This window comes from Adiantum capillus-veneris, chromosome 8, assembly GCF_014529385.1.
Source record: "Adiantum capillus-veneris isolate H3 chromosome 8, ASM1452938v2, whole genome shotgun sequence".
Classification (NCBI taxonomy): Eukaryota; Viridiplantae; Streptophyta; class Polypodiopsida; order Polypodiales; family Pteridaceae; genus Adiantum; species Adiantum capillus-veneris.
Genome location: NC_140938.1, coordinates 110,124,278 through 110,151,067, shown reverse-complemented (window position 1 = coordinate 110,151,067; position 26,790 = coordinate 110,124,278). Strand labels below are relative to the sequence as shown.

Sequence of the window (26,790 nt, the reverse complement as noted above, 5' to 3'; positions counted from 1 at the left end):
GGCTACAACTGTGAGATGATCTCGGTTGGAATGATTACCAACTGTATAGTGTTTGCAGACTCAATTTTGACCTAAAAGGGACAATTTTTTTACAATTTTTCAATTTTTTGTGACATGTTTTAATCCTCTGAGTCAATTCAAAACTTAATTTAGCCTAATTCTCAAGAAAATATAAATAATCTGAGCTTTTGTCAACTCTTGAAAATTTACCTCAAATGCATCCTTATGCTTACTCATTGGTTCATACAACTTTCATGAGCAAAATCTCCAACCGGTTTCAGTGGTTGATAGTCATTTGATGCTGTTTCAAGTGATTTACTCAAAGTTATGTTATAGAAGTAGATCAAAGAGAGTAATGGTAAAAGAATTTATCCTTAATAGAGTATGCATACAATAACATTGTACATACTTCTACAAGAAAGGCACCCTTCGAGGTAATTGAAGGAAGAACCAAGCTCCCATTGATAGTCAAGACACTTGGGAAGAGATTTTCTGTGCTAATGAGTATAGTAGAGACCTTAAGGAATCTTTTAAGAAGATTAAGGAAACTATATCATGAAGCATATGTAAAATTCTACCATTGATAATCATAGACCAGCCTTGACCTTCAAATAAAATGATTGGGTATTGCTCAAGTCTCCAAAAGCATGCCTAAGCCACACTACAGGCAAGGAAAGACAAGGATGCCCAACATGTCAGCAAAAATATTAAGGCAAGTTAGCAAAAAGATATTATGGACCATTTTAAATTCTTAAGCCTTATAATGAAAGATCTTACAAGCTAAGGTTACCAAGTACCTGGCTCATTCATAACACCTTTCATGTGAGCCTCTTGAAACCTGATAAGGGCGAGCCACTCAAAGAACTAGTAATTGAAGAACCACTCGGAGGTTGAAGGCCAAGGAAAGATCTTGCAGCCAAAGAGTATCCTATAGCATGAAGACAAGGTTTTAAGAACTGGTAATACCATCCAATGATATCTTGTCAAATTTAAGAATTATCCTTTTGAAGATGCAAGGTGGATTCATGACATCTAGTTAAAGGATAATGTAAACCTTGTAAACACTTACTATGACTCTTATCAAAGGTAAGAAACACGTATGAACAAGTATGTTTTATGAATAGTTTTGTCTTGTTTTGACTCTAAGATTTCTTTTAAATGTTCATAATATTTAAGTGTATGCATACTATCATTATAAGAGGATAACTCCAAACCGCCAGCATTGCCATGGTACAAACTAATAAAAATAAACTTTGAAATTATAAGTTACATCTTACCTTTATAAGTTGAAGCAAAAAAGAAAAATACTTTTACAAAATTACAAAATAAAGCCAAATTTTCAAATTAATTTTATATCTAAATCATGAGTGTCTTTTGTGCCACATTTGTACTTAAAGAAGAGGAGTACAAAAAATAAATCTATTTTAGTCCTCATTCATCGTCCACAGGTACATACATTTGATCGCTCTGACTCTCACCAACCAAAAACAAATTAAATAACTCAATAACCGAAATTAGAAATTAGTATAATATTCATTGTCTACAATTACCACATTGGCTATTGCGTCTAATTACTTGTGAGAGCTATGATGTCAAACAACCATCATCAAGTATTAAACTCTAGGTGTCTCTCTCAATACTTGACCATCTCTCTAGTAGGATGGCTCAAAGTGATATTCTCCTAAGTTAAAAATAACCATAAAAGTTTCATAAGCTAAAATAATTTCTAATCCAAAATTGCACAATTTAAAATAACCTAGCCGCTTTGCCTCCCAAATCATAGTGCGTGGAAGTTTTCCTCGCATGAAATCTTTGTGTTGTTGACAATGGAATCAGCTTTCTCTTTTCTTACCCTCCCACTCTTCATGTGCCATGTTGCCACCATGATAGCTTCTATTTGGATTTGCGACCTAGTTGGTTGCTATGTGTTGTACACTTGATTTCTTGTTTTTTAAACATGTTTTGATATACCCCTCCAACCATTGTGTCAAGAAACGCTCTTTGGGGGCATTGGGAAATTGAGAATGCAATGATTCCTCAATATAGTATACATGATTAGGTACTTGGATTTTGAATTTTATAAAATAGTTATTATATATCAAGTGTACAAGAATCTAATAATGGCACCAAAATGCCCTACCCTATGTAGTATGAAAGTCAATCTCGCCACCATACTTGACCCTATATTAACACCCATGCATGTCTGGGTTGGATGCACTAGTGTCCTATCCTTTGCTGCTAGAGTGGTATGCTCTAAAACAAGTGAATATGTCTCCCCTCCACCATTAAACCAAGAATCCCAATAGGAGCCCTCATCACTCCACCTCTGATGGTGCCACTACCCTAAGACGAACATCATCGTGTGTTGCTAGAGGGCGCTCACTAACTACCTATGGACCATTGATGAGGCTTGAGCAAGAAAATGTCAGATGGAATAATGTGGGGCCCTATGATGAAAAGGGGGTGTGTCTCTAAGGAGATGTGATAGAAACATGTCTTCCTTGCAAGGCTCTAGACGTATGGAGCCCCTCCTTGGCTCTCACACAATGCGGGCTATAGGGAAAGACCATAGGCCACAAGTCATATGGAGTGTAGTGGCCAAAAAAATTCCTGTGTCAAACATAGGTACTACCCATGTAGTGGATTATAAGGAAAGACCATTGGCCACAAGCTTCTGTGGAGTGTTGTAGCCAAAAAATTCATGTGTCGAACATAGGTATTCCCCACGTGAAGATATTATGCGTTGCAGGTTTGGATCTACCACTAGTGGAGGAATGTATATAAATGTGTCACCATGTCCACAATTGTAAGAGGTCCATGCCTGCAGTTACCAAAAAGAAATCCACACTCATGCTCACAAAAAACTAGCTATAGATAAACCTAAACTCACTACTTGGACTGACCTCCTCAAGACTTGAGTCCAGTGGAGGCGATGTCCACCCTGGATGGGCGTCCACCTTGGACATGAGCTAACCAAAGGAAGAGTCTGAGATCTACTCCTCAATAGGTTTTCTCTCATCTAGCATCTACAAGACAATAGTCCACACTCATGCTCACAAAACACTAGCTACAGATAAACCTAAATTGACTACTTGGACTGACCTCCTCAAGACTTGAGTCCATTGGAGGTGACATCTGGGCGTACACATGGGACATGAACTAACCAAAGGAAGAATCTAAGAGCTGCTCCTCATAATAGGTGTTCTCTTATCCAGCATCTACAGGAAAATAGTTGAAAAGTATTAGAACCTAACTAGTTTTTAATTTCCCCATACCTAATCTACACACCTCTACATGTTTACACCCAATCCTCTCTCTCTACATCTCTCTTTCTCTCTATCAAGATCTGTATATACACTTTTACATAGATACATACATACACACTAACTCGCATAGATACATATCTACATATATACACGTATATTACTAGACCTAAGTAGATTCTAGTAGTGTCAATAGTCTAGTGGCACCTCTTTAGATATCATCATAATCTCAATCGTGGTAAAACCAAGGGTACATTGCAGTAATCCATACATAAGAAAATGAAAGATCGCAATGGACAATTAAAAAGGTAATATACACATGAGAAAGCCCTCAACCATCGCGTGCTATGCTCCCTTGCTTAGTGCCTGTATATACATGCATATAACCATACATATATACATGCATAAATATCATATATATATATATACACACACACACACACACACACACACACACATTACTACATGTCTACACATATATACATGCAAACATGTCTATACCTTCACATTATCTAGTCTACAAACATCTACTTTTCAACCTAATATTAGTAGATGGAGAGGCCACAGAAAGAGAGGACCTATTCTACACCTAAAATGCCTACCTCTATTTCTCTACCTAATAAAGGTAGAGATGGAGTGTTAAAGCTCATAGCATCTCTACTAAAGGTGTGACCAAGGGCTAAGGATGAAATCATGATGAAAGTGAGTCAATATGAACTCAAGTGTGATGTTATGGAATGACAATACATGCCATGTTCATGGATTTCACCCAATCCACACATGGGAAGAGTCCACAGTAACTATCAAGAAGCCAGGTAGTAAAGTACCTAAAAGTTAGGAGCAATTTTAGGACATTTGCAGGCAAATTTGTAGGAGCAATATCAGCAACCTACAACACTAATCTTGTGAAACAATACAGAGAGAAGTTTCTCTACTAAATATGGACTAAAATTTGGTTGGAGATTTTACTCTAATATCACTGCACATTGTTTCTAGTGAAGGTGCCAAGTTGACTACCTGCAAAATTGTAGACTACATAGAGGAGACAAAATACCAACTTGGGAGCGACCTACCAAGAGATACAGTTGTGATCTCTTGACGAAATGTAAAGAAGAAATGTTTCCCACATGATGGAGGATCTGCCCACCAAAGGAATCCTTAAAAGTCACTTTGAAGTAGTCATCAACATTAGCTATAAGGAGTTCAGCAAAGAAGGTTGCACGGATCCCTTTGTACATAGTTGTACCTAGGAGTACCCTAGTGCTTAGAGCCTAGTATTTGTGCTTAGTTCCAAGATAGAATTAGGCTTGAGTAGGGATGACACTACATCTTAGGTAGTGATCTTAGCAAGGTGGTGAAGTGATGCTACTGGGAAGCACGTTAGCATTGGATAGAGAGAGACAGAAAACACAACAGAGAGAGTGCTAAGAGACATTATGCGGGATTAGATAATCTTGTATAGAGCTTTGTTAGCTAGGAAGCAACCTCATTGTACTTGGTACTTTAGCCTCTAGCTTGGGTTTGGGGATCATCCATTGAGTCTCAAAAGTTCCTGCATTGTGTATCATAGGTATTTTACAATACTTGTCAATAAGGTACTCCAGAGTACCTATGTAGACAGTAAAAGTATCTTAATGTACATGTTTGTGTACTTTAAGTACTCATATTTTCTCCCATGGTAGTTATGTGATTATTACAGCCAATCCTGGAAGAGGCCAAAGGAAATCAAAAGAAGCCTATGATTTTGGAGAAAGCATAAACGAAATGGTGATCCTTACATCACCATGAAGGATAAATAATATCAAGGCTTCAAAAATCTTGTGAAAGAAGGGGCAAGATGATTTGCACAGAAAATCAGCCACGTTTGCACATGGAGATGGAGTTTATCAACATGCAACATTAATATTTTTCAAAGAGGAGACAACCAAGCTAAAGCAAAGCTACAAATGTCTCAAATTAGGGAGAAGACTAGACATGAAAGAGGCAAGGACAACTCTTCAAAGGACAAGGAGATTATTAAAATTTTTACAGACAAAGTGAAGGAAATATGAGCTCTCTTTCCCCATGAAGTGTGGCAAGAGTATTCCACTTGTGCCTTTCTCAAAGATCAGCTTGAGAAAGAGTAAACTCAACCACAATGATGTGTTGTTGCAGTATAAGATGCAAGCAATGGAAGTGTTTGCATGAAGGCTACAAGGAGACAAACTAGAGATGGAAGATAGAATGCCCATCTTACACAAAAGGAGGCACAGAATCTATGGTGCAGAATGGAACCCATCAAACAAGCTTGGAGATATCCATAAGGACTAGAAAGCATGAAAAAAATGGTGATCCTTACATCATCATGAAGGATAAAGAATACCAAGGCTTCAAAAATCTTGTGAAATAAGAGGCAAGATGATTTGCACACGAAATCAGCCATGTTTGCGCATGGAGATGGAGTTTATCAACATGCAACATAATATTTTTCAAAGAGGAGACAACCAAGCTAAAGCAAGGCTACATGAAGGTCTCAAATCAGGGAGAGGACTAGACATGAAAGAGGCAAGGACAACTCTTCAAAGGACAAGGAGATTACAAGAATTTTTACAAACAAAGTGAAGGAAATATGAGCTCTCTTTCCCCATGAAGTGTGGCAAGAGGATTCCACTTGTGCCTTTCTCAAAGCTTAGCTTGAGAAAGAGTAAACTCAACCACAATGATGTGTTGTTGCGGTATGAGATGCAAGCAACGGAAGTGTTTACATGAAGGCTACAAGGAGACAAGCTAGAGATGGAAGATAGAATGCCCATCTCACACAAAAGGAGGAAAAGAATCTATGGTGGAGAATGGAACCCATCAAACAAGCTTGGAGAGATCCATAAGGACTAGAAGGACATGGAAGTTTGGAGAAGTCTCCTAAGAAAGAGACAAGGAGAACCTACATGAATTTCAGCTTGGAGAAGAGTTCACCTCATTCAAAGCATGGAGGTAGCAGCTAGCTTGATGAAGCTTATAGACCAAAGGTAATCCCATCATTGTGTCACTGGAAGGCTCATCAAATAGAAGAAGCCTTTCATCATAATTTTGTGTTTTTTAATTTCATGAATAGTCAAAGATGTTGCAGGAGTTAAGGGAAGGTGTTGGAGATACAAGCTCACACCATCTCGCCTCATTAACAAGGATTATCTAGAGATGATGAAGAACTCTTGGTAGAACTTGAGGGAAGGTGTTAAAAATCCAAGTTCACATCATCTCTCCCATCTTGTATGCTTCTTATAGATGTTGTTGAACTTGAGGGAAGGTGTTCAAATATGTAAGTTCACATCATCTCTACTAAAGGTGTGAATAAGGGCTAAGGTGAAGGCATGATGAAAGTGAGTCAATATGGACTCAAGTGTCATGTTATGGCATGAGATGCCATGTTCATGGATTTTACCCGTTCTCTATGTGGGGAGAGTCCATAGTAACTACCAACTAGTCGGGTAATAAAGTACCAAAAGTACCTAAAAGTCACGTGTTGGAGCAATATCAAGAGGTTTGCAGGCAGATTCATAGGAGCGATAAGCGCCACCTACAACATTGATCTTGTGGAGCAATACAAATTTTAGTTCGTTTTTCTACTAAATACGAACTAAAATTTGGTTGGATATTTTAACCTAATTCCACTCTACCATTTTTGGTGAACGTGCTAAGTTGGTTGCCTGCAAAGATGTAGACTGTACAGAGGAGCCAACATACCAACTTGGGAGCGACCTACCAAGAGATATAATCATGATCTTTTTTATGAAGTGTAAAGAAGAAATATTCCCCACAGGATGGAGGATCTATCTAACAAAGGAATCTTCAAAAGTCACTTGAAGTAGTCATCTACATCAGCTATAAAGAGTGCAACAAAGAAGGCTTAAGTGGTCCCTTTGTACACAATTATACCTAGGAGTACCCTAGTTCTTAGAGACTAGTAAGTTCCAAGATGATATTGGACTAGAGTAGGGATTCCACTATATCTTAGATAGTGATCTTAGCAAGGTGGTGTAGTGACTCTACTAGGACTCCCACATTCATACCTTAGCATTGGATAGAGAGAAACAGAGAGAAAGATAGCAAAGACAACAGAGACAGTGCTAAGAGACATTGTGAGGCATTAGATAATATTGTATAGAGTGTTATTATCTGAGAAAAAAACCTCATTGTACTTGGGACTTTACCCTCTAGCTTGGGTTTGGGGATCATCCATTGAGTCTCTCCAAAGTACATGTATTGTGTATCATACGTACTTTATAGTACCTATCAACAAGGTACTCCAGAGTACCTTTTCTGCAGATAGTAAAAGTACTTTAGAGTATCTGTTTGTGTACTTTAAGTACTTAGATTTTATTTCATGGTAGCTATGTGATTAATATAGTTTTTCATTACATTATATCATTTTATCTCTTGTATTTGAGTTGTGTCCATCTCCTCCCTCTCTCACATATATCTTGTCACAAAGATCCATCTCTCTTCTCCCTTATCTTTTCACATGGTATGAGAGCACGCACACATATTTTGACATGGAGGATATTCAAAGAGAGGACATAATCTACACCTAGACTACATACTCTATTTCTCTACTTAATCAAGGTAGAAAGAGAGGACGCTTAAAGAGATGACCTATTCTACACCTAGCCTAATCTAGACCTAGTCTACAAAGAGAGGTATATTAATATATACACACAAGCTCTCTTCCTCTCCATCTCTCTCTCTCTCTCTCTCTCTCTCTCTCTCTCTCTCTCTCTCTCTCTCTCTCTCTCTCTCTCTCTCTCTCTCTCTCTCTCTCTCTTGTTACCATATACATGTGGTAGTGATGTGTGTGAATACACTAGGACCGCCGGGGCATTTTTTCCCTCTTTAGGAGGTTTTTTCCCATGAGCATTGTATATACGCCCATCACTCTAGGGCTATCTATATTTCCATTACATACTAAGAAACACACTCTCTATTGTGTGCCTTGAGCTTCCTTCATCTTCTCCAAGCTGTGTGCGTTTCTCTGCAACCCTAATTCCAACAATTGGTATCAGAGCAGGTCACGTCCTCCCGGGCTTAGTCGCCAGCTGCTCCAGCACATGCCTGCTCACTTTCTCCAATTTCAGTGAGCTTTGGCAAGCGTTTGCAGGTCGAAAAATATTTTGGGATAGCTCGAAGAGCTGGGTCTACTCATATTTTTTATTTGGGCTCATTTCGGCCTCCGTTTCCACTACAGACAGTACTCCACAGGCTATTTCGTCATTTTGTGCAGAATTTCTGTCAGTGTCATTTTCTGCATAACAGGTTCCTTATAGTCTTCTACGGTTTGTGCTATATATCACAGGTTGTTCCCGCTCCGTTTCTCCTATTTTCGGGCAGTTTTCACATCAGGTGCAGCATTTACCATGGCTGACAACAACAACACAGATGTGTTCAAGATGTTTGCTGCCGAGGAAAGGTTGGATGGGGACGACTACCCTATGTGGGCTTATATGATGCAACATGTTCTTGTGTCAAAGGGTGTCTGGAACATTGGGCAAGAAATTGATGTACGTCCTGGTTTTGAGGATGTAGGCGATGTTGAGGATGTTGCAAGTCTTGCTGCAATGATTGTAGCTATTAGAGTTGTTTTGCCTACGGCAGAACAAGCTCATCGAGATGTTAAGGATGCGCAGGCTCATGCATTGATTGTGTTGTCTGTGAAGCGCACCATTGTTCCTCACATTCGTTCTACAAAATCTGCAAAACAGGCTTGGGATATTCTAGCAGGTCTTTATGCAAGCCGCAATGAGGCTAAAATTGCTTTGCTGCGTAAAGAGCTGGAGTCAAAGATTATGTGTCATAATAATCAATATCTAATTCTCCTAAATGATTTTCTCATATTAAACTGATCATTTAATGTGGGAAAGGCCAGGGGAGAAAAAGCTAGAATATTGGTTAAGCTAGCAGACCGGCCACAGTAGGGATCCAAAGGAGGGAAAATAGGGATCCAAAGGGGGGGCCATCTGCAAAAGATCCATGTTCAACAATGGGCTAAAAAGACCCTAAGGTTCAGCCCATTAAGACTTCCAAAATGCTAAGGTTCCAAAATTCAAAGGTTGTGTCCAAAGGTCAACCCTAGGGAAAATTGGATGCTTTGTGTGTGCCCTAAAAGTCTTTGCACATCCCTACATGGGAGGGGGCGAGCCCTAAAGGTAGGGGATGAGAGATAAAGCCACACACACACACACAGGCTCCCTTTACACAAAGGGAATGAGGGACACATGTCAGCTCCCTAGGCCAGATGCCCACAAGGTGTGCCCAATTTCTATTGGATGACCCTTGAAGTGGACCAATGAAAATTAAGCTAGAGTAAATCTAGTTTAATTAATTTAAAAACATTTAATAAAAGAAACCAATGAGAATTAAGTCTCCTAGAAGACTATTGGGTAGTCTCCCAAGGGGTCCAATGAGCATTCATGAGCCCCATGGCTTGCCTGATTCCTATTGGCCAGGAGGAAAAGGGGTCCAATGAGAGTTTAGTTTAATTATTTAATTACCTAAAGCTCTCACAAAAGGGGAAAGGGGGACACATGTCAGAAGGCTATCACTTATGCTGCTTAATTGTAATTGGCTTGACTTGGGGAGGGCCAATGAGGCTTCAGGAAGAGCATTTAGCAAGAGGGCTCGCCCAAGAGAGAGAGGGGGCTGATTTTTGCAAGGCATTATCACACACACACACACACTCACACAAGCTCATGTGTGAAGAAAGAGAAGACTATCTCTTCCCAAGCTTTAATGGAGAACTCATCACCTACTCCAAGCTTGTGAGATAGAAGCCTACATCAACACTCTGTTGGCATGTGGATGCAAATGCAACCAAGAGCCAAGCTTCAATGCATGCTCATCTCCTCTACCAAGCTAATTACTAAGCTAAGCTATGCTACATATGAGTGATTATGTGAGGAGATGTACATCTTTCTCGTAAGATACTCCTTCTTCCTCTCAATCTACTCTCATACCCTACTAGCTCTCACCATCTTCGAAGGTGTGTGAGGTCTTGGGTCTGAGAACAGGGATAATTCAAGTTGTGTTTGTTAAGTGTTTTGCTTAGTGCATGAAGTTTCCATCTTCATTGCACTAGCTAGTCTTGAAGGAACACAAAGAATTGTATTGTACAATGTCTCTCTTGATGGGAGAAACCATAATACAAAGCCTTTTGGAGGGGGGACCGGTTCCATGAAAATCCGATCCTCAATTGTTGTCAATAGCTTAATTGCTCTCTCTTTTGAAATTATTGTCAATGCTATCTAACTAGGTGTTATGCTTTTTGTTGCTCTCTCCACCCAAGCACTCTTGTAATTCCCATTAGGAATCTACTCTAATGAAATGCCCACTATGTTCATGATAATTTCCGCTACACATAAGTTATTAGGCCATTAAATGTTACATTCTGCATGAGGAAGATGATATGGACACTTTCCTTGCTAGTGTCAAGGATATCAATGAGCAACTTATTTCTGCAAGTGAAGTTATTTCAGACAATTCCCTTGTGCAGACTGTTCTTGATGCCTTACCAGACTTTTGCTAGTACTTGGAGACTTATGACCCAAGGAAATCCAGAAGTTGTCAAGTTTGATGCATTATGCACATTCCTGTTGCAAGAGTCACTTTCCAGAAAAAATAGGACTAGACAGCGTGCAGTTGAACAAGCTTTTATTGCTTCTCAAAGAAAGGGTGGTAACAGCAATGTAGCCACTTCTTATGGTTCTGCTGCGAGTGGAAAAAATTATGTTCCTAATACTTCTGCTGGCAGCAATTCGTCTGGAAATTCTAGTGATAAGGGCAAAAAGAAGATGTGTTGCCATTATTGTAAAGCCAATGATCATTTGATCAAGTCTTGTCCTAAGTTGAAGGCCAAAGACGCTAAGAACAAAGAGGGTGGTTCCACTACAAATGCAGCCATTGTTGAGTCTTCTGTGAAAGGAGACTGCGTTGTTGATGTTGATGCAGAATGGGATTTTAGCGCAGAGTGCACTTACAATCCTGTTGTCCATGATGCATGCTTGTCAGTTGTTGTAGATTCACATGTGTGGTATTTCAAGAGTGGTGCTACAAAGCACATTACCTCACATCGTGAACTGTTTACCTCTCTCGACTCTGTCCCTCATGGGAATTCAGTCACTTGTGCCAACAACGCCTCTTATCCAGTTCAGGGAGTTGGAAAGATTGTGCTTACTGCTGCTAATGGCAGTTCTTTCACACTTGTTGATGCACTTTATGTACCTGGGATCAAGAAGAATCTCTTATCTGTATCCGCACTTGCTAGACTTGGACTTGTAGTCAAATTTGTGGATGATAGATGTACAGTTCATGATCTCAGTTTTGGTGATGAAATTGTTGCATCTGGCCTTTTGTGCCGTGGGATGTATAAGCTCACTTTGTATGACAAGTGTGGAAAACATTTTGCAAATGATGTTGCAGATTCAAGGGCCATTTCAGATGAAAAACTTTGGCATGCACGTTTTGGTCATCTGAATTTTGCCAGTTTGCTGCGTTTGCAGAAATCTGATATGGTACCTGCGTTTTGCGTTTGTGAAGGCTGTATTTTGGGTAAGATGCAACGTTCTAAATTTCCAAAGGATGGTTTAGTTCGGGCCACATGCAGGTTGCATCTTGTGCATAGTGATGTTTGTGGGCCCATGCAAACTCCGTCCTTGGGCAATTACCTGTACTTCGTTAATGATTACTCCAGACATGCATGGGTATTTCCGCTTAAAGCCAAGTCCGAAGTTTTTATGTGCTTCAAATAATTTCTGGCTATGGCTGAAAATTTCTCGAAATGTACTATGGACACCCTTCGTTCCGATCCAGGGGGGGAGTATATGTCTCATGAATTTAATGCATTTCTAGCTAGTCGTGGGATAAAACACCAATATACAGTGCCTTATACACCTCAGCAAAATGGTGTTGCTGAGAGGAAAAACAGGCCACTGACGGAAATGGCACGATGTATGGTCAAAAGTCAAGCTTTGCTGCATTCTTTTTGTCTTGAGGCCATCATGTGTGCCACTTATGTACTTAACAGGTGTCCTACGAAAGCTTTGTAGTCTATTACTCCATATGAAGCATGGCATGATAGAAAGCCTTCTATTGAGCACATGCGTGTTTTTGGCTGTTTGGCATATGCTTTGGTGCCACAAGTGCAGCGCAGAAAATTGGATGATAAGGCTATCAAATGTATTTTTGTTGGTTATAGTGCTGAAAGCAAAGGTTACAGGTTGTATCATCCGCAAACAAAACGTATTCTGGTTTCTCGGGATGTAGTGTTTGTGGAAGATTGTGTTCAGCCCTTGCTGTCATGTACTAGAGACAGTAATGTAAGCTCACAGGACATTTATGACACTTTGTTGCCTCTTTTCAGTGGTGGAAATACGAATGTAATTTCCAATGAGGCAAATGTACAGCCTATGGGGGTTTCTGAAAATGTTTTAGATCAGCCTATTACTGATGCAGATGTACATGATGTACTTGATGAGGAAAGGGCTGAAAATGAGCAGGCTAGAGGTATGCCAAAATGGCTGGTGCACACTTTGCGTGATAGTAAATTGGATGCACCTTTGTCTAGTCGTAATCGTTCAGGCTCTTGCCATGCATCTTATGCATCAGATTGTTATGCTTTGGCTGTGTCTAGCTTACATGATGTAGAGGAGCCTCTGTCTTTTGATGAAGCACATAATTCAAAAAATTGGATGGCTACCATGCAATCAGAATATGATGCACTTATAGAAAATGACACATGGACTTTATGTGATTTGCCTCTTGGCAAAAAGGCCATTGGTACGAAGTGGGTTTACAAGTTGAAACGCAAGCCGGATGGTGAGATCGATCGCCATAAGGCTCGACTTGTTGCAAAGGGTTATGCACAGAAAAAAGGCATTGATTATGAAGAGACTTTTTCTCCCACTTGTCGTATGACTACTGTGCGTTTTCTATGTGCATTGGCAGCTAATTTTGGTTGGGATGTACATCAATTAGACATTGTTACTGCTTTCTTGAATGGTGACATATTTGAGGAAGTTTATGTAACGCAACCTCGCGGTTTTGTCATAAAGGACAAGAGGACAAAGTGTGCAGATGTAAGAAGGCTTTGTATGGGTTGAAGCAATCTCCTCGTGCTTGGTATGAGAAAGCTGACACTCATTTGGTTAAAAAAGGATTTCGTAACAGTCCAACAGAAAGCACATTGTATGTAAAGCATGAGGATGATGTACTTCTCATTGTGGTTCTTTATGTCGATGATTTGCTGATCATTGGACCAAATGAGAGCCATATTGTTGAATTTAAGGCTGATTTGAATGCTACTTTCAAGATGAAAGATTTGGGGCTGTTGCATCATTACTTGGGTATACAGTTTAAGCAGTGTGATGGTGGTATTGCTTTGTGTCAGAAAAGTTACATAAAAACATTGCTATGTAAGTTTGGACTTGAGGATTGCAAACCTATTGCCACTCCCATGGAAACAAGTTTGAAGTTGAGTCTCTATGATGCTGGCGATCCTGCTGATGTCACTCTTTACCAAACTGCTACTGGTGCCTCATTTATGTATGCAACACTAGGCCAGATATTCAGTTTGTAGTCTCACAGGTCAGCAGATTCATGCATAGCTCAGGGTCTAAGCATTGGCAGGCTATCAAGAGGATTTTCCGCTACCTTAATGGCACTTTACACCTTGGCTTGTTTTATCCCAAGGGGGGATCATTGCCGCCAGACTTACATGCTTTTTCGGACTCAAATTGGGCTAGTTGTTTTGACACACGAGTGTCCACAAGTGGTTTTTGTTTCATGCTTGGCAGTTCATGTATATCATGGTTGAGCAAGAAGCAACCTACTATGGCCACTTCGAGTTGTGAGGCTGAGTACAGGGCAGTCTTCACAGCTACGGTTCAGTGTGTATGGCTCAGACGCCTTATGGCTGATTTGGGTGTTGGACAGGACACTGCCAACACTATCTACACTGACAGTCGGAGCACATTGGCAGTTGCGAGGAACCCAGTTTTTCATGCTCGCATAAAGCACATTGAGGTGCATTACCACTATGTCAGGGAGAGGCTCTCAGCAGGAGAGATCAGCTTGGCTTATGTGCCAACACAGGACAACCTTGCAGATCTTTTCACAAAGGCATTGTCTCGTGAGAAGCTTGAAGCTTTACACAAAGCTTTGGGCTTACTCCCCTTTGTGGACTGATCATGTCCTCAGGGCATGGCACTTCCCTTTACTCATGTGCCAGCTCTCGTTCATCGCATCACTCCAGGGGGGATTTGTTACCATATACATGTGGTAGTGATGTGTGTGAACACACTAGGACCGCCGGGGCATTTTTTCCCTCTTTAGGAGGTTTTGTCCCCTGAGCATTGTATATACGCCCATCACTCTAGGGCTATCTATCTTTCCATTACATACTAAGAAACACACTCTCTATTGTGTCCCTTGAGCTTCCTTCGTCTTCTCCAAGCTGTGTGCATTTCACTGCAACCCTAATTCCAACATCTCTCTCTCTCTCTCTCTCTCTCTCTCTCTCTCTCTCTCTCTCGATCATAAATGGAAGGATTGTGCAATGCGTCGCTTGGAAGCCGGAAAGAGGGCTTATTATGCATTTGAGAACATGTGCAATGCAGGAGAGATCAAGTGTTGGGCTCTCAAAAAGTACCTCTTTGACACATTGGTGACACCGGTGCTTCTTTATGGAGTGGAGGTGTGGGGTGGAAGCATCGGGAAGTCTACTTGGAAAGAGTTTGAGAATGTCCAAAAGCGTTTTCTCACCAACTTTCTCCAAGTCAAGACACAAACACCCTACATGCTCTTACTTCTTGAGTCCGGATCGCTTCCCATTGAGGTCTTGGGCATGGAAAGGGTTGTGGAGTACATGCGTAAGACACAACGTAGCCCTTTGCATCGACTTCCTAGAATCGCATATGAAGCAAGTCAAAAGGTTCAAAAGACATGCAAGAGCAAAATACTAAGTTCGGGGTGGATGCTTGATATCAAGAAATGGTTTGGAAGATGGGATGCATGTCACTTGGTCAAGGATGCGTCGATCGACTCCCAAGTTAATGAGGCCTTCTTACAACGCCAATGTATCATGGCTTGGGAGAAATCTGGAGGTTCTCGCTTCAGCCATTACACCACACACGTTGCCCCAAACTACAAATCTCTCTTCTTCTCGGAACGAGGTAACCGAACCCATTCCTACATCCTTGAGCCCATCCCGTTGAGTGCGATCCGCACCATTGCCTCCATTCGTCTTAGCTCCCATTCTCTACGCTGCGAGACAGGACGTTGGGGCACTGGCGAGGAGTGTCATCGACTTTGCACCTTATGCCCTCGTCAAGTGCGAGAGAGTGAGTACCACACACTACTTGAGTGCTCAGCTTTTGACCACATTAGGTCCTCTTTTCCCCATATATTCAGCCATGAGCTCTCCCTACATACCTTCCTCTCCCAACCACGATGTGGACTCTCTATTGCGACGCTCATTTCAGCCATTTTTGAGCATCGAGAGTCACTTATGAACTCCACTCACACCACGTGACATGTTCATTTGGTCCCATAGGTCATATTTGACCTCCCAGGACGATAATAGAACTATCTATCTATCTATCTATCTCCTACACCTTTCTTTCTTCCTCTATATATATCTATCTTTCCTCTCCCTACACCTCTATCTCTCTCTTCCCTCTCTCTACAGCTCTCTCTATCTATTTCTCTCTCTCTCTCTCTCTCTCTCTCTCTCTCTCTCTCTCTCTCTCTCTCTCTCTCTCTCTCTCTCTCTCTCTATCTATCTATCTATCTCTCTCGTTCTATCTATAACTCTCTCCTCCTCTCTCCCTCCTTCCTCTCTCTACACTCCCTCTCTTCCCCTCTCCTCTCTCTCTCTCTCTCTCTCTCTCTCTCTCTCTCTCTCTCTCTCTCACTCTCTCTCTTCCTCTTGAATAACAGGTCTTGAGTTCAACTCCTCGTCGGCTAGATCTTTAAGGTCTCTTGGGATAGTTTCCTATGACGTTAAAACTCTCTTCTTCTTCTTCTTCTTCTTCTTCTTCTTCTCTCTCTCTCTCTCTCTCTCTCTCTCTCTCTCTCTCTCTCTCTCTCTCTCTCTCTCTCTCTCTCTCTCTCTCTCTCTCTCTCTCTTCCTTGTTAATCTCTCTTTTTTAATATCCTTTTTCAATTTTCAACCCTTTTTTAGATCTAATGTTAAATGTTTATCTTTTTTTGGCTTTTTTTTCTTTTTTTATTTAACATACACATCTTTCAAACATTTTCTACTCTGATTTAATACTAATTCCACATTAAACATACAAGAAGAAAACTCTCACTTCTCTTTTTTATCTACTTTAACACTAATTTAACATTGACTATTGAATCTATACTAATCTCTCTATCTTTTCCTATCTCTCTCTCTCTCTCTCTCTCTCTCTCTCTCTTTATGTATGTGTGTGTGTGTGTGTGTGTGTGTGTGTTTACTCTCTCCTTAATCACACACCAAACAAGGAAGCACCTACACGCAAATCACACACCCACAACAAGCAATGAAGAAAAATAATTGAGGGCAACCGCAAGCACGCAAGAAAGCAAGCAAAGTGAGAGCAATCAAGCAAGGAAGCAAACTCCTGCACCAACTATGCAAGAGGTATGAAATCTATCTTTTTTTATGTGTGTTTGTTTAAGACAAGGGGGAGGAGGAATATTGTGTCAAAGCTCACCTCCCTTGCATTTGTTTAGAGACCTCATGCACTTGAATCTTCTTGTGGCTTTTTCTATCCAACACCGAATGATGGAGTGCTCCACCAAAGGTTAGTTTTTTCTTTTTTTTTGTGTGTGTGTGTGTCCAATAACAATATAACATATACACCAAAGATTCCTTTCAAATTACAAAAGACACCAGAGACTATGTCAGTGGAAAGGTGGTATAATTCCCATTCCTAGTACAGAACAGTCTTTGTACATCAGTACTAAAATCAAGGGCGAGAAGATATAAAAGTCTTTCACCTTCAAGCCAAGGAACTTTAAAAACCGTAGTTGAGAAGTAACCCTCATATATACCCATGGAAACAACACAACCTTAGTTAGCATTGGTACCATATGCAGGTGATGCATGGCTATCCCACATGTTATAGATTTCACCCCACTAGATTCTTTCAAAGATAAATAATAAAAAAGGTAAAGCCAATCATATATCCAGAGATGGTTTCATTTACGAGGGAAACCATATGGAGCCCCAAGCTTTTATGAGATAAGGGTCAGAAGAAGTAGCCAACTATACCCATAATAGTCATATATCGACTTAGTATAGTAAATAATATTCATGAGTTCTATATTGGTATACTGGTACTGCTTTGTGTATACTGGTATATCGGTATTGGTCACAAAATTTTAGTGCTAGTACTGGTACAGGTAGTACAGCTACAATGACTTCATATAGTCAAGAATATGCATGATTTCTAGACTCCTATACTGCTATACTGGTACTGGTATACTAGTATTGCTATATTACAAAAGGTGTGAACAAGGGCTAGGGATGAAGTCATGATGAAAGTGAGTCAATATGGACTCAAGTGTGATGTTATGGAATGACAATACATGCCATGGTCATGGATTTCACCCAATCTACACATGGGAAGAGTCCATAGTAACTATCAAGAAGTCAGGTAGTAAAGTACCTAAACATTAGGAGCAATTTCAGGAGGTTTGCAGGCAGATTTGTAGGAGCAATATCAGCCACCTACAACACTAATCTTATTAAAAAATACAAAGAGAAGTTTCTCTACTAAATCTGGACTAAAATTTGGTTGGAGGTTTTACTCTAATACCACTGCACATTGTTTCTGGTGAAGGTGCCATGTTGACTACCTGCAAAATTGTAGACTACACAAAGGAGCCAAAATACCAACGTGGGAGCGACCTACCAAGAGATATAGTTGTGATCTCTTGATGAAATGTAAAGAAGAAATGTTTCCCACATGATGGAGGATCTGCCTGCCAAAGGAATCCTTAAAATTCACCTTTAGTAGTCATCAACATTAGCTATAAGGAGTGCAGCAAAGAAGGTTGCACGAATCCCTTTGTACATAGTTGTACCTAGGAGTACCCTAGTGCTTAGAGCCTAGTATTTGTGCCTAGTATTTGTGCCTAGTTCCAAGATAAATTTAGGCTAGAGTAGGGATTACACTACATCTTAGGTAGTGATCTTAGCAAGGTGGTGAAGTGATGCTACTGGGAAGCACGTTCACACCTTAGCATTGGATAGAGAGAGACAACAAAGCCAATAGAGAGAGTGCTAAGAGACATTGTGCAGCTTTAGATAATCTTGTATAGAGATTTGTTAGCTAGGAAATCAACCTCATTGTACTTGGTACTTTAGCCTCTAGCTTGGGTTTGGGGATCATCCAGTGAGTCTCTCAGAAGTTCCTGCATTGTGTATCATAGGTATTTTACAATACTTGTCAATAAGGTACTCCAAAGTACCTCTGTAGACAGTAAAAAAGTATCTTAATGTACATGTTTGTGTACTTTAAGTACTCATATTTTCTCCCATGGTAGTTATGTGATTAATACAGCTTTTCATTACATTATATCATTTTATCTCTTGTATTTGAGTTGTGTCCATCTCCTCCCTCTCTCACATATATCTTGGCATAAAGATCCATCTACCTTCTCCCTTATATTTTCACATGGTATTAGAGCACGCACACATATTTTTACATGTTATCACAGCTAGTTGTAGTGCCTAGGTAGAGAGACTACATACTTTACATGTTATCACAGCTAGGTGTAGTGCCTAGGTAGAGAGACCTTGAGTGTGTTTGAGTGAGTGAAAAAATCCCCCTTTATCACATTGGGATACTATCATTGAAGACAAGCCAGTCCTGGAAGGAGCCAAAGGAAATCAAAAGAAGCATATAATTTTGGAGAAAGCATGAACAAAATGGTGATCCTTACATCACCATGAAGGATAAAGAATATCAAGGCTTCAAAAATCTTGTGAAAGAAGGGGCAAGATGATTTGCACAGAAAATCAGCCACGATTGCACATGGAGATGGAGTTTATCAACATGCAGCATTATATTTTGCAAAGAGGAGACAACCAAGCTAAAGCAAAGCTAGATGAAGGTCTCAAATTAGGGAGAAGACTACACATGAAAGAGGCAAGGACAACTCTTCAAAGGACAAGGAGATTACAAAAATATTTACAGACAAAGTGAAGGAAATTTGAGCTCTCTTTCCCCATGAAGTGTGGCAAGAGGATTCCACTTGTGCCTTTCTCAAAGCTCAGCTTGAGAAAGAGTAAACCCAACCACAATGATGTGTTTTTGCGGTATGAGATGCAAGCAATGGAAGTGTTTGCATGAAGGCTACAAGGAGACAAGCTAGAGATGGAAGATAGAATGCCCATCTCACACAAAAGGAGGCAAAGAATCTATGGTGCAGAATGGAACCCATCAAACAAGCTTGGAGATATCCATAAGGACTAGAAGGACTCTCAAAGGAAGGACACGGAATTCTGGAGAAGTCTCCTAAGAAGGAGACAAGGATAACCTACATGAATTTCAGCTTGGAGAAGAGTTCACCTCATTCAAAGCATGGAGGTAGCAGCTAGCTTGATGGAGCTTATAGACCAAAGGAAATCCCATCATTGTGTCAATGGAAGGCTCATCAGATAGAAGAAGCCTTTCATCATAACTTTGTGGTTTTTAATTTCATGAATAGTCAAAGATGTTGCAGGAGTTAAGGGAAGGTGTTGGAGATACAAGCTCACACCATCTCGTCTCATTAACAAGGATTATCTAGAGATGATGTAGAACTCTCGGTAGAACTTGAGAAAAGGTGATAAAGATCTAAGTTCAAATCATCTCTCCCATCTTGTACACTTCTTAGAGATGTTGTTGAACTTGAGGGAAGGTGTTCAAATATGTAACTTCACATCATCTCTACTAAAGGTGTGAATAATGGCTAAGGTGAAGTCATGATGAAAGTGAGTCAATATGGACTCAAGTGTCATGTTATGGCATGAGATGCCATGGTCATGGATTTTACCCAATCTCCATGTGGGGAGAGTCCATAGTAACTACCAACTAGTCGGGTAATAAAGTACCAAAAGTACCTAAAAATCACGTGTTGGAGCAATTTCAAGAGGTTTGCAGGCAGATGCGTAGGAGCGATATCAGCCACCTACAACACTGATCTTGTGGAACAATACAAAGAAAAGTTTCTCTACTAAATATACGAACTAAAATTTGGTTGGATAGTTTAACCTAATTCCACTCTACCATTTTTGGTGAACGTTCTAAGTTCATACCTTAGCATTGGATAGAGAGAAACGGAGAGAAAGATAGCAAAGACAACAGAGAGAGTGCTAAGAGACATTGTGAGGCATTAGATAATCTTGTATAGAGTGTTATTAGCTCAGAAAACAACCTCATTCTACTTGGGACTTTACCCTCTAGCTTGGGTTTGGGGATCATCCATTGAGTCTCTCCAAAGTACATGTATTTTGTATCTCTCTCTCTCTCCCCTACACCTCTCTTTCTTCCTCTATATATATCTCTCTTTCCTCTCCCTACACCTCTATCGTTCTCTCTTCCCTCTCTCTACAGCTCTCTCTATCGATATCTCTCTATTTCTATCTCTCTCTATCTCTCTCTCTCTCTCTCTCTCTCTCTCTCTCTCTCTCTCTCTCTCTCTCACACACACACACACACAGATATATATATATATATATATATTATATATATATATTATATATATATATATATATATATATATATATATATATATATATATATATATATATATATATATATATATATATATTATATATATATATATATATCCTTCTATCTATATCTCTCTCCTCCTCTCTCCCTCCTTCCTCTCTCTACACTCCCTCTCTCTCCCTCTCTCTCTCTCTCTCTCTCTTGCTCATTAATCTCTCTTTTTTAATATCCTTTTGCAATTTTCAACCCTTTTTTTTAGATCTCATGTTAAATGTTTAACTTTTTTTGGCTTTTTTTCCTTTTTTTATTTAACATACACATCTTTCAAACATTTTTTGACTCGGATTAAGAACTTAAGTAACCATTAATTATTAGGAAGGCATTCCCCATGGTATTAAGAGAAGATTTCTAACACCTAACTTGGTCAAACTAGTTTGGCGAACTGCTTGATTTTTAAACCTAGACAAGTGATTATGACAAAAAAATTACATTGAATTAAATGTTTGATACTAAGCAAATGCGGTGAATATTAGGCTACCAATCACAATTAAATCTGACAATCATAGATGCAAAAAAGATAAGGGGCAATGCTAATGGACAAGAAACACCTGTTTCTGTCGATGGTCGCACTTGATTTGAAGGTCCAAATCCTACCAATAGCAACACGCTCCTGTACACACTCGGAAACAAAAGGAATACCTTCAGGAGGCACATTAGTGGGAAAAGGTACCAACACTTATTGAACACAACAAAAAACATAAGGAATTATAACCTAATTATTTGCACTCCCCCTAGAGAGTCAAGGTAATAGGATATTGTAGAGGTTGGGGGGAAACCCTAAGGCTAAACCCCTATCCTCGTCGTCGAGATAAACAAAGTCATCATCCATGAGACCATATGTGCCATCCGTGTAGTCCTGTAAATTTTCTTCTTCATCATAGATGCCCATGTTTACTAAGAAGGTCACTAGATGCCTATAGTCATCTTGGTCAAAAGGGTAGGCTTGTGCAATGGGAGAAACGCTCTCTACTAAGTATGGATCAGACGTGGTCAAGAGACGTATCAGCCATTCTAACTCCTCAAAATTCCTCTCACATGCTAGCGTACCTATCAAATCCCATTCACATGCAAGCACTGGAAAGACCATGTGAAATATTTGTGAAAAGTAACGAGGGTACCTCTCACCCAAGGCAGGAGTTGATGACTCTAGCGTACTAGCCATATCTGTACATGCAAATAGATGATGGTTAGAGTGCAAATATTACAAGGGTCGTGTTCTTGTGCATAATTTGTTTTTATGATTTGTGTTATGGCTCTTGCTCTTTTACTTTTTTATCTTGTTTTTGTGAGTATAAGGCTTTATATATACATTCCCTAAGATTGGAGATTAAGAGGTCAGGGAGAAAGGTTGAGAGGGAAGCAAGTGAATAATGGATGTCCACAAACACTCCCCCCTTCCTTGGGTAGATCATACCGTTTGAAATGATGTCGTCACCCTTTGAAACCAATTGTTCCAGTTGGTAATAGGTGAGGATTTTTGCCAGTAGTTCTCTATTACCCTAGGTGCCTCGTCAAGTTTCAAGGGTGGTAAGGTACTCTCCCAGGATCGAACTTGAAGTGGTTCATCAGGTGATTCTTGAACATTGGGAGGTGTGGATTCTTTTGTAGCTTCATGGACGTCCACTACTATAGATGGAGGCTGTGTAGAAGCTTTTACCTCTATGGATGTATTACATGAGGAGCTAGAAGCTTCATGGAACTCCCCCCTTCCTGAGCTAGGTGGAATAAATTGGTTTTGCCTTGGAGCCCAAACTAGCTCTGGACTAGGTGTGTAGCATTCTGTGATCTTTCCCTTCCCACGGTCTGCCATTGCCTTTAGCGTTACACTGTTTGACTCATATGGGTTTGTTGTCGATAGGGAAGGACACATTTTACGTTTAGGTACCCAAATTTTCTCATTTCCATGATAGTAGCCTTGGGCTTCTAATAGTTGTTTTGGAATCCATCGTGATTTGGTCTTGACTCTCCTAGGGCGCGCTCTTGGTTTTCCCGGGAAATTTTTTCTTGGAATGGATGGGAGGGTTGAGGTAGTTGGAAGTAAGGCCTTGGGGACCCATTGATATGTACTCTTAGGTCGTGCAGGTTGAGTACTTGCAATATTACTGCTTGCTGCAACTACAAGTGTTGAAGTGCTAGGTTCATGGGTAGCCGACAAAGACGAGTTAACCACCTTGGCTTGTGAATGTTGGCTATCCTTCAACTTTGCTAGAGTTTGCAACGTAGGTGACTTTGCTTGAATGATAGGGGTAAGAGTCGGTGGTCGCGTCGTGACACTACTAGTATCCCAATCAATAGTACTTTTGGTTGCCAACATCCACGTGCGTCCCAGGTTTACGTTGCCTTCCATAGCTCCCGCGGGCATGACTAGGAACCTCTGCACTATGCTTCCATTGTCATAGACAACAGGGGTCTCAAGGACTCCAAGAATAGCAGTTTTCTTTTTATTAATGCCCTTGACTTGCATCGTACTTGGGGATAGGGTCGGTTTCCCTAATTGACACCAAACTCCATAGGATAACAAATTGTGTTTAGCTCCCGTATCTAATAAGGCATTGTATAGTACTTTCCCATAGGGGCTATTTAGCTCAATTGGGTATCGTAGGGGTGGCTCAGATTATAATGATTCGTCATCTGTGTCCTCGAAAAATGCTTGCGTGATTCCCAGATTAGCCTCTCGTTGGCGTCTAAGACGTTGTTGTCGTTCTCGAGCCTCAACTCTTGCTTGGATTTTTTAAAGCTCTGCTTGTTCCTTGGCAGCCTTCTTTTGATGGATGGCTTGCAACTCTTCCTGGCTTAGAGGATCATAATATCTTTTGAATTTACTCCCATTAAGGAATCCAATGGTTTCAACTCCATCTAGAGTCTCCACACGAATGGTACCTTGCGGGGTAATTTCACACACTCGATATGGTCCCTTACCAGCGTATTTCAATTTCTTCTTTTCATTACGTACCCCGTACATAAGAACTTTATCACCAACCTTGATGTCTTTATCCTTTAAATGGCTATCGAACCACTTCTTTCTCCTATCCTTCTCCACTAGAGCATTTCGCACAGCTAATTGCCTTTCTTCATCTAGCCTTTCCAGGATATATAATCGCTCCACTAAGGGGTTACCATCCCAACCTTCTTGAGAAGCTACTCGAAGACTAGGAATGACAAACTCCCATGGCATAACTGCTTCTTGGCCATACACCATCTTAAACGGTGTGCAATTAATAGCAACTTTATACGCAGTACGATAAGCCCATAAAGCTGATGTAAGCTTTAGGTCCCAATCAGTGTGATGAGCCTCGACTGTCTTTGTCAAAATGGAGATGAGAGTTTTGTTGGTACTCTCAGCTTGGCCATTTGCTTGCGGATAATAGGGTGTAGACTTGTGGTGAGATATCATGAAGTTTGATGTGAGTTCTTTTATTACTTCATTTATAAAATGAGTTCCATTGTCACTCACAAGTTCAAAGGGGCATCCAAAACGTGTGATAATGTTCTCAAAGAGGAACTTAGCTGTTGTTTTTGCATCCGCCTTTCGTGTTGCTTTTGCTTCAGCCCATTTGGTTACATAGTCGGTAGCGAATGATATATCGTGCTTGCGTGTTACGTGCAGCCGGGCTAATCGGTCCTACAAAGTCTAAGCCCCACTTTTCAAATGGTTGGGTTACCTTGATGGGATGTAGAGGCATCCTATCCCTTCTTTGTGGCTTGTTGAAGCATTCGCATTCATCACATCCCTTTGCAAAAAGTGATGCATCCTTAAACAGAGTGGGCCACCAATAGCCTGACTGTAAGATCTTTCGGGTAGTCAACTTTCCTGAAAAGTGACCAACCACCAGCTACGCCCATGTGTGCCTCTTGTAGAATATATAAATACTCATCCTCGCGGGCACAGCGTCTAAGAACATCATCTTTTCCTCTCTTATAGAGAGTTCCAGCCAGTAAGCAATAGGGTTCGCATTCCTTGATTAATTTTCGAGCTATATCTTTTCGCAGTTCTTTGGGTGGAAAACCATTAACTAAGAAGTTAACAATCTTTTCACTCCATTCAGGCATTGTCTCAACAATGAACAAAGGAGTATCAGGCAATTCATCATCAACCCCCGTAGGAGCTTCGCCATTAGGGATACAAGATAAATGATCCTCCATGACATGTTTCCTCCCAGGCCTCACAACAACGGTGAAGTCAAACTCAAGAAGAATTAACAACCATCGTGTAATTCGACCTGTGGAACACGGCTTGTTTACCAAATATAGCAATGCTTGATGATCAACATAAAACACAAACATGGTAGCAAGAAGGTAATAGCAAAATTTCTTTACTGCGTAAATCATAGCTAGACCTTCGCGCTCTGTAGTAGTGTAGTTCATCTCGGCATCATTTAATTGGCGACTTGCAAAGCTAATAGGGTAGTCCAATTTATGTTCTCCTGGTTGAGTTAGAACACACCCAATAGCAAAATTTGATGCATCAATGTGCACATGAAAAGGTACATTCCAATCAGGTGTTCGCAGGATTGGAGCACTTGTTAGGGCCTTCTTTAATAACTCATAAGAGTGATGACATTCTTCCGTCCAGTGAAACTCAATAAGAAGCTTGTACAATGGACGCGCTATCTCGGCAAAGTTTAAAATAAACCTTCGATAATAACCAACATGGCCCATAAATCTTTGAACTCCTTTATAGTTAGTAGGTGGTGGCAAATCGGCAATGGCTTTAATCTTACTCTCATCTGTGGATATCCCGTTCTTGGACACTATATGCCCTAGAATGACTCCATGCTTAACCCAAAATTGGCATTTGAAAGGGTTCAATGAGATGCGATAAAATCTGCACCTTTCAAATATTTTTCGTAGATATAACAAATGCTTCTCCCAAGAAGAATAAACACAAAGGTCGTCTAGGAAAGCTTCACAAAACTCCCTTAGAAGTTCTTTAAACGCAGTGTTTATTAATCGTTGGAATGTAGCAGGGGCATTCGTTAAGCCAAAAGCCATAACGCGAAATGCAAACACTCCAAACTCTGTGATAAAAGCAGTTTTAGCTTGGTCCTCTAATGCAATTGTGATTTGATTGTAACCAGAGTACCCATCTAAAAAGCTATAAACTTCCTTGCCCGCAACTCTTTCAAGCACATGTTTTGAATATGGCAAGGGATAATGATCTCTCCTAGTGGCTGCATTAACTTTCTTGAGGTCCATGCACACTCTTAGTTTCCCATTATTTTTTGGCACAATGACTATTGGAGAAACCCATTCTGAGTGCTCAATAGGGTATATGAATCCACATTGGATAAGTTTTTCAATCTCCTCTTGTACAATTTTGGCGTACTTAGGATTCATTGGATAGGGTCGTTGCTGGACGGGTTTAGTAGTGTTGATCATGGGAATTGTATGTTGCACCACAGAAGGTGGAACGCCCTTCATGTCATGATATGTCCAAGCAAAGATATTCTTGTATTCCTTGAGGAGCTCCTTAATTACAGCCTCTTCAGTTTCGGTAAGGTCTTGAGCAATAAAGATTGGTTTAGACTCCTCACCTGGTTCTGCTAATTCTATCTCTTTAACTACCGCTGGACCATCATAGACTCCACTGCTTCCATTGGTAGGTATTCATTGGGCTTTGGCATACAAAACCTTTCGCTCCCCCGTGGTATAAGATTTAAAATGTTCAGGAGCCGTATGTAAGTCAGCAGGCTCTTGTCCTAACGGAGACCTTTCTTTTAGTTCTGCCTCCTTTT

At 40.4% G+C, this 26,790-nt stretch overlaps 1 long non-coding RNA gene across 2 annotated transcripts in view; it reads right to left on the bottom strand.

The window, feature by feature from the left end:
- Positions 1-290: 290 nt before the first annotated feature.
- Positions 291-26,790, bottom strand: part of LOC147452759 (uncharacterized) — a 38,230-nt gene continuing 11,730 nt past the window's right edge. Inside the window, exons 2-5 of one of the 2 annotated variants that reach the window (XR_015188925.1) lie at positions 22,174-22,219; positions 21,604-21,665; positions 798-928; positions 291-661 (exon numbers count right to left, since the gene is read on the bottom strand). This is a non-coding gene — a long non-coding RNA (uncharacterized LOC147452759). The remainder of the gene's footprint in view (positions 662-797; positions 929-21,603; positions 21,666-22,173; positions 22,220-26,790) is intronic. The other variant, XR_015188926.1, reaches the window with a different exon arrangement.